Genomic DNA, 8,581 nt, shown 5'->3' on the forward strand with positions numbered 1-8,581 from the left:
CCCTAATAACTAATGCTGAGCATTTTTTCTTTCTTTTTTTTTTAAGATTTTCTATTTATTTATTTGACAGAGAGAGACACAGCGAGAGAGGGAACACAAGCAGGGAGAGTGGGAGAGGGAGAAGCAGGCTTCTCGCGGAGCAGGGAGCCCGATGCGGGGCTTGATCCCAGGACCCTGGGATCATTACCTGAGCCGAAGGCAGACGCCCAATGACTGAGCCACCCAGGCGCCCCTGAGCATTTTTTCATATGGTTATTTGCCATCCATGTATTATCATCTTTGGTGAGGGGTCTACTCAAAATTTTTGTCCTTTTGAAATTGGATTCTTTGCTTATTGTTGTATTTTGAGAGTTCTTTATATGTTCTGGATACAAGTCATTCACCCAGATATACACTTAGCAAAGATTTTCGTCCAGTCTGCGGTTTGTCTTTTCTTTGTCTGAACAGCATTTTTCTTAGAGCAAAAGTTTTTAATCTTGATGATACAAGTCCCTTATTAGGTACATGACGTATGATCTGCAAATATTTTTTCCTATTCCGTGGATTGTCTTTTCACTTTCTAGTTTGTATTGTTTGTAGCACAAATGTTTTTAATCTTGATGAAGTCCAGTTTATTCATTTTTCTTTTATTGCTTGTTTTGGCCATTCTGGGTCCCTTGCATCCTCATATGAATTTTAGCATTAACTTGTCAATTTCTGCAAAAAAGGCAGCTGGAATTTTGATAAGGATGTATTAGGATCAATTTGGAGAGTACTGACATTTTAACAATATCAAGTCTTCCAGTCATGAACATGGGATGTTTCTAATTTAATAAGATCTTATTTAATTTCCTTCAATAGTATTTTATAATTTTCAGGGCACAAGTTTTGGATTACTTTTGACAAGTTTATTCCCAAGTATTTTATTCTTTTTGATGCTATTATAAATGGAATCGTTTTTCTTGATTTCATTTCCCAACTGTTCACTGTTAATGTATAGAAATGTGATTGATTTCTATATATTGATCTTGTATCTTGCAATCTTGTTCAATTTGTTTATCCAGCAGCTTTCCTAGTGGACTCTTCATGATTTTCTACATACACGTCATCTGCTAATATAGTTTTGCTTCTTCCTTTCCAATCTGACTGCCTTTTTTTTTTTCCTTGCCTAATTGCTCTGACTAGTACTTCCAGTACAATTTTGAATAGAAGTGGTGAGAGTGGACATCTTTGTCTTGTTCCTGATCTTAGGGGGAAAACATTCAGTTTTTTACCATTAAGTGTGGTGTTAGATATATGTATATCAGTTTCCTAGAATGGCCATGACAAAGCAGTAAGAAAAAAAAAATCTTACATATTTGTCTATGTAGTTAGCATTTCCTGTGCTTTTTATTCCTTTATGTGGATCCAGATTTCCATCTGCTATCATCTTCCTTTTGTCTGAAGAATTTCCTTATTTTTCTATAGCACCAGTGATGAATCCTTTCAGCTTTTGTATACCTGAAAATGTCTTCATGTCATCCTGTTGTTGTTCTGAGAAACATTTCTTCCACATATGGGAGTCTAAGGTGACTCTTTTCCCCAGCATTTTAAAGATGTTGCTCCACTGTCTTCTCACTTGCATTGTTTCGAATGACAAATCTGTCAGGCTCATCTTTGTACCTCTATATGTAACATGTCTTTTTTTTCTCCCTCTAGCTGCTTTTAAGATTTTTTTCTTTATCACTGATTTTGAGAAATTGATTGTGATATGTCTTGGTACAGTTTTCTTCATTTTTCTTGTTGAGTATCTTAGGTCTGTGGATTTATAATTCTTAATATTAAAATATCTTTCTATCCCTTTCTTGCTCCTCTTTTTTGGAGACCCCAATTATCTGTACATAAGCTTAAAGTGTCCCACAGCTCATTGATGCTATTATTTTTGTTGATTCTTTCTTTTTCTGTGTTTCATTTTGGATGGTACCTATTTTTATGCCTTTAATTCACCAATCTTTTTCTCTATAGTGTCTAATCTGCTATCCATCTAATCCAGAATCTCAAATCCTGTAGTTTTCTTTCCTTTTCTTTTTTAACACACAGCTGTTAGTGCATCTTTAAAATATCACAAAGAAGTCTGAAAAATCATCTGGCATCTTGCTGTTTCTGTAGCTGAACAGCTTAAATCCTATTCATTAGCCTGCTGAACTTTTCCGTTTTCAGAAACAGATACCATCCAAAAATGTTCTGATATCCTTATTTTTAACTCTTGTGGCTTGCTGAATCAAAGCCGCTTGAATTTGTTACAAATTCAATGTCATTTCCTTCAAGAATTAACTCATCTTTCTGGGCTTGTAATACTGAACAGGCAATGCCTGACCTCATCTGAACCCAGCAGATATATTTTTTGCCCAAGAAATTTCAGATTTCAACAATAGAATCATTCTTCTGAATCACAACATTGATGGGGAAGAGAAGCTTTGCCCAGTGGTGGTATTGTAGCCAATGAGGTTTATCCGAGGTGCGATTATTGCTAATTGATGGGGAAGTGAACACACAGAGACTTTATTTTGTACTGGAAGCCCAGTGTAACACTCTTAACCATGTTTTGTATATGACCAAAGATAGTGTAAACGGTAGCCAGTGCCTTTCTATTGCCCCACCATCTGTCAACTTGGAGCCTCTTCTTTTTCTTTTCAAGGAAACCGAGTTCTACATTAATGTAGTTGGAGTCCCTCCTCAGGTTTCTTCTGATGGCCTTCAAAATAGCCCTCCAGAGCAATGTCAACATTTTCTGGAGTGCGAACAGTCTGATTGTTAAGAATGATCTTTATTCTCATGGTAGAGGGGCCAAAAAAAGCTCAAATCTTTTTATTATCATTTTCATAAAATTTAAATTATTGTTGACATCATATAGAAATGCTATTGTATATTAACTTTTTGTTGTGCTAGAAAACATGTATCATAAAATTTATCATCTTAGCCATTTTTTAAGTGTACACTTCAGTAGTGTTGAGTATATTAACGTTGTTGTGAGACAGATCTCCAGAACTTTTTCATCTTGCAGAACAGAAACTATATCCATTAAACAACTCCCCTTTGCCCACTACCCCCAACCCCTGGTCACCACCATTTCACTTTCTCTATATATGAATTTGACTACTTTATGTATCTCATATAAGTAGAATCATACATTATTTTAACTTTTTTTTTAAAGATTTTATTTATTTATTTGACAGAGAGAGACACAGCAAGAGAGGGAACACAAGCAGGGGGAGTGGGAGAGGGAGAAGCAGGCTTCCCGCCGAGCAGGGAGCCCGATGCCAGGCTCGATCCCAGGACCCTGGGATCATGACCTGAGCCGAAGGCAGATGCCTAACGACTGAACCACCCAGGCGCCCCCATTATTTTAACTTTTGTGACTGGCTTATTTCACTTAGCCTAATGTCCTCAAGGTTCATCTATATCATATACTGTGGCAGGATTTCCTTCCTTTTTAGGCTGCATATTATTCCACTATGATAGTTAATTTTCTGTGTCAACTTGACTGAGCTACGAGATGGCCAGATAGCTGATGAAACATTATTTCTGGGTGTGTCTATGAGGGTGTTTTCAGAAAAGACTTGCATTTGAATTGGTGAACTGAGTAAAGCTGATGGCCATTTCCAGTGTGGGTGGGTACCATGGAGTCTGTTGAATGCCCAAATAGAACAAAAAGATGGACAAGAGTGAATTTGCTCTATCTCTGCCTGAGATGAGACACCCATCTTCTCTTGGCATTCCTGGTTCTCAGGCTCTCAGACTCAGATCAGGACTTACACCATCAGCCCGCTGGTTCCCAGGTCTTGGACCCAATTATATCACTGGCTTTCCTGGTCTCGAGCTTGCAGATGGCAGATTGTGGAACTTTTCAGCCTCCATATCTGCATGAGCCAATTACCATAATAAATCATTTTTTAAGGTTTTATTTTTAAGTAATCTCTACACCCAACATGGGGCTCAAACTCACAACTTGAGATCAAGAGTCACATGCTCCACTGACAGAGACAGCCAGGTGCCACCTTATAATAAATCTTCTAAAATATATATCCTATTGGTTTTGTTTTTTGGAGAACCCTGACTAATACATCTATACTGATACATTGTAAGTGATGATGCTATGAACATGGGTGTGCAAATATTTCTTCAAGACCCTAGGATTTCATGTGTGATGTTTCAGTTCTTGGATGTATACCCAGAAGTGAGATAGCTGGATCATATGTTAGTTCTATTTTTAATTTTTTGAGGAACTTCCATACTGTTTTCCACAGCAGTTGTACCATTTTACAATTCCACCAAGTGTGCAAAAAGATTCCAACTGTTCTACATCCTCACTAAATTTATTATTTTCTGTTTTTTTAATAATAGCTATTCTAATGGGTATGAGGTAATATTTCATTGTGGTTTCGATTTGCATGCTCTCATGATTAGTGATGTTGAACATCTTTTCAAATGCTTCTTGGCCATTCTATATCATCTTTGGAGAAATGTCCATTCAAGTCCTCGACTTAACTTTCTAAGCATATGGAATACAGTTATAATAACTGTTTTAATGTCCTTCTCTGATTTTTTAATCTCCTCATTATCAGTCATATTTTCTCACTTCTTTATTTGCCTAGCAGTCTTTGATTGGATGCTAGACATTGGATCTTTATCTGGTTAGGTGTTGGATATTTTTGTATTCCTATAAATCTTCTTGAGTTTTGCTCTGGGATGCAGTTAGTTTACTTGGAAATAGTTGGATCCTTTTGGGTTTTGCTTTCATTATTTGCTTTGCAAGTCAGTAGCAATGCTCAGTCTGGAGCTAATCATTTCCCATTAATGAGGGAAGATTTTCCTCAATACTCTACCCAATGAATTATAAGTTTTCCCAGTCTGATTGGTAGAAACAGGCACTGTTTCCTTTATTCCTTTTGGATTGATCTTTCTTTCCCTCATACTCCATTTCCTCACGTGCATGCATTGATTCAGTGATCCACTGAATACTTGAGGAGGACCCTCTGTAGATCTTCAGAGACCTCTCTCTGTATGGTTTTCGTCTCTCTGTTACTCTGTTTTATGAACCCTAGAAGTCCCTGTCTCTCTTGCTGTCCATTTTGTCTTCTCAACTCAGGGAGTTGCCAGACTCTGCCAGACTCTGCCTCAGTTCTGCCTCCCTGTATCATGTCCTGAGAACTTTCTCAAAATAGTAAGCTAGATTCTTATAGGGCTCACTTCTTTTATTTCTGTCTCTCAGAAATCACCATCCTTCATTGAAAAGTCTTTCTTTCATGTACTTTGTCTTTTTAATTTTTTTTTTTTGGTTGTTTCATGCATGATGGTAAATCAGGTCCAGCTGAGTCCATCTTGGTCAGAAGCAAAAATCTGGTGGCAGATATTTAACACATGAGATAAGGTGGTGGAGTCAGACTTGGTTTAAATCCTAACTCAGTCACTTACTGTAAAGTGGAGGGAAAACTTCTACATCCAAATGCCTATTTGATTTTTTTATGTTTATTTTTAAATATATATATATATTTATTTGAGAGAAAGAGCATGAGTGGGAGGAGGGAGAGGCAGACTCCCCACTGAGCAGGAGCCCGATGTGGGGCTTGATCCCAGGATCCTGAGATCATGACCTGAACTGAAGGCGGACGCTTAACTGACTGAGCCACCCAGGTGCCCCCTGTCTTATTCTTTAATACATTTCAAGTACCCAGATCATTGAAGGAACACAATAACTATTTGTTAAATGAAAAAAAAGGATGAATAAATGAGTAAAAATATCTCGCCTGTATGATTTGTTGTGAGATCTGAGTTAATAATATATATACAATTTCAAGACTGGGTCTGGCAGCTACATAATCGGCACTCAGTACACACATTGTCATTGCTATTATTGACAACAACAACTGCACCCTCAGGAGAAGGGGAAACAAGGAGGAAAGGGCAAGGCTCTTACCTCATCACACCTCCTAAGCATCATCTAGGAAATTCCAAGTTCTGGCTCCTGCCTGAGGGAAGAAGTTAAAGAAACAATTTAAAGGTAGGCTAAGGTGTTTTCTATATATAAATAGGGCAATAAACACAGAATAACAATGATAGCTAATACCCCTTGAGTTCTAACTGTGTGCTAGGCTCTTGCTAAACACCTTATATATTGATTATCTCCTTAAATCTTCACAACCAGTCCTTGTGGTCAATGCTATAATTAGTCCCAGTCTACTGATGAGGATACTGAGTCTGGGAGGGATTAAGTGACTTGCCCAACAATACCCAGCTAGGAAGTGGCTGAGCTGGGACTTTAACCCCATTAGTCTGGCCACAAAGCTCATGTTATGTGCAGGACAGCAATAACATTGGTCTAGGGAGCATGCCAGAAGGTTGATTCATCAGAAATTAATTATCTGAGGGATCAAGTTAACAACTGGCTAATAGGAACATCATGAAATCTTACATGGCAATCAACTGTCTTTCCAGTCCTTGTGGTGAAAACAAAAGTTGGACAAGGAGTCTTGGGCCTGTCAGTTGCTGTACTCTTCATTTGCTGAATTATGATTGACCGTACATACCTGGTGTCGAGTGTGCAGAAGCCAACCTGAAAGAACACCGCAGGGGATGGCAAGAGCCCCAGTCCTGTTAGCTCTTCATGGAGATAGCTGTTGGTGGCCCAGCCTGGGCAGAGAACTCGGCATGGGCAGCACTTTAGAAGGACTCAAGTGGCAGTTACTACACTGGAGTATGCTTTATGACAGGCTCTGAGAGTCAGAGGAGCCAAGGGTTGAATCTAAGCCACATTACTCCTTGGGTGTAGCTTCAGGTAATTACTTAACCCCTTGGAGGTTCAGTAAAAAGGGGATAATGATACTCATGCACTGAGGACTGAGTGAAGAAGAAATTGCATATAGACTATGCTTGATTTATACTAAGTACTCAAGAAATTGTAGCTGCCATTATTAATAAATGAAGCCCTAGTGGGCCACAATGATGCCAGTTTGAAGTAATAAGAATTAGGACTACTGTTTACTCCATGCTTTTCATGTTCGAGGTGCTTTATGTGCATATCGGTTACCTATTGCTGTGTAACAAAACAACCCAAATTGTAAAACAACAACTGTAAGAATTATTATTACTTTTGATCACTCTGGAGGTTGAATGCACTCAGCAAGAAGGTTCTGGGTAAGGGTTTCTCATGGAATTGCAATCAGACACTGGCTGGAGCTGGGGTGATTTCAAAGGCTTCATCAGTCACAGGTCTGATGCCTGAGCTGGGAAAATTCAAATGGCTATGGGCTGCAACAGTCTGTGTAAATGTGTGATTTCTCCATGTGGTGCCTCCAGCCTAGTGGTTTGAAGGTAGCCGCACTTCTTACTGGATGACTCAGGGCTCTAAAACCCATGTCCTGAGAGAGAGAGCCAGATGGGACCTGCATAGCCTTTTTGCCTCAGCCTCAGAAGTCACGTGGTGTCACTTTCAACCGCCTTCTGTTCATTACCTAGTGAGTGAAAATTCCAGCCTGTATTCAAGATGGGGGGATTTAGTCTCCACCCTGTGAAGGAAGAGTGTCAAACAATTTGCAGACATGCTTCAAAACCACTGCATGTTTATCATCACATTTAATCTTAGGAGGTAAACAGAATTATCAACATTTTATAGACAGGGAAATTTAGAAGATTAGATACTTAGAAGATTAAGTCATAAAGTTAGTAGGTGGGGCAGACAGGATCCAAACGAAGGCCAGCAGTCTGACCGTAACATCTGTGTTCTTAATCCCTATGCTATACAAATCACACTAGACAGCAGACAGAACATATGTAGGATATTTGTTTATAAGCTCTCTTATGCAGTGCTTACTAAATGCCAGGCACTGTTCTAAGTACTTTTCAGGGAACTATGTAAGTTTCAGAGAATTGTGTAAGCTCAGGGTAGAGGCCCCAGGAGTCAGGCTTGGGTTGCCTGGGCTGGGGATGGGACGAGACCAAGGAGCCTCCGGGGGAAAAAGCTCCCTCCCAAGAGTGCAGAGTGAAGTCTTCTGCTTGGTTGAAGGGCACAGAACTATGCCTTACATTCTGACTGTCCCTCCACCTGGCCCCACAGACTCCAGCAGCCAGAGAATGAAAATAAACTAAAGGAGCCTAAGGCACCTACAGCAATGGTGTGAGGCAGGAGGCCAGGCCTTAGAGCCTGGGAACAATAGCACCCTGCCCTGCTACCATTACCACCACGAGGTGAGTGGCAGCCACAGGAGGGGTGCCCAGAGCTGTGGGTGTGCTCCCGCGAGCACTCGCGCATGCGCACACACACATCCGATACTGTGAGACACGCGGATCTATCTAGGAGTCGTTTGAGGGGTACTCAGCCTCCTGCAGAAAAGGTAGAGACAGAAATGGAGAAGCAGCTTTTTGTGACTGTGGACAGTGAATAAACAGGAGGACAGTCTGCAATGAAGAGAGGATTTGCATGGGAGTGTATTCATCTCCCATTGCTGCTGTAATGAACTACCACACAACTCCCACAAATTTTTTATCTCACAATTCTTTTTTTTAAAGATTATTTATTGTTTCAGAGAGAGAGAGAGTGCGCACAAGCAGGGGGAGGGGCAGCGGG

The 8,581-nt window shown here is 39.8% G+C and overlaps 2 pseudogenes; one reads left to right on the plus strand and one right to left on the minus strand.

Annotated features, from left to right (window-relative positions):
* Nucleotides 1-2,143: 2,143 nt before the first annotated feature.
* On the minus strand, nucleotides 2,144-2,795 carry LOC114214402 (large ribosomal subunit protein uL6 pseudogene; annotated as a pseudogene).
* Nucleotides 2,432-2,497, plus strand: LOC148162867 (U4 spliceosomal RNA; annotated as a pseudogene).
* Nucleotides 2,796-8,581: the final 5,786 nt, after the last annotated feature.

The sequence above is a fragment of the Eumetopias jubatus genome, unplaced genomic scaffold, assembly GCF_037043125.1.
Source record: "Eumetopias jubatus isolate StellerSeaLion01/CBP00866 unplaced genomic scaffold, mEumJub1_p1.0 scaffold_12, whole genome shotgun sequence".
In the NCBI taxonomy this organism is placed as follows: Eukaryota; Metazoa; Chordata; class Mammalia; order Carnivora; family Otariidae; genus Eumetopias; species Eumetopias jubatus.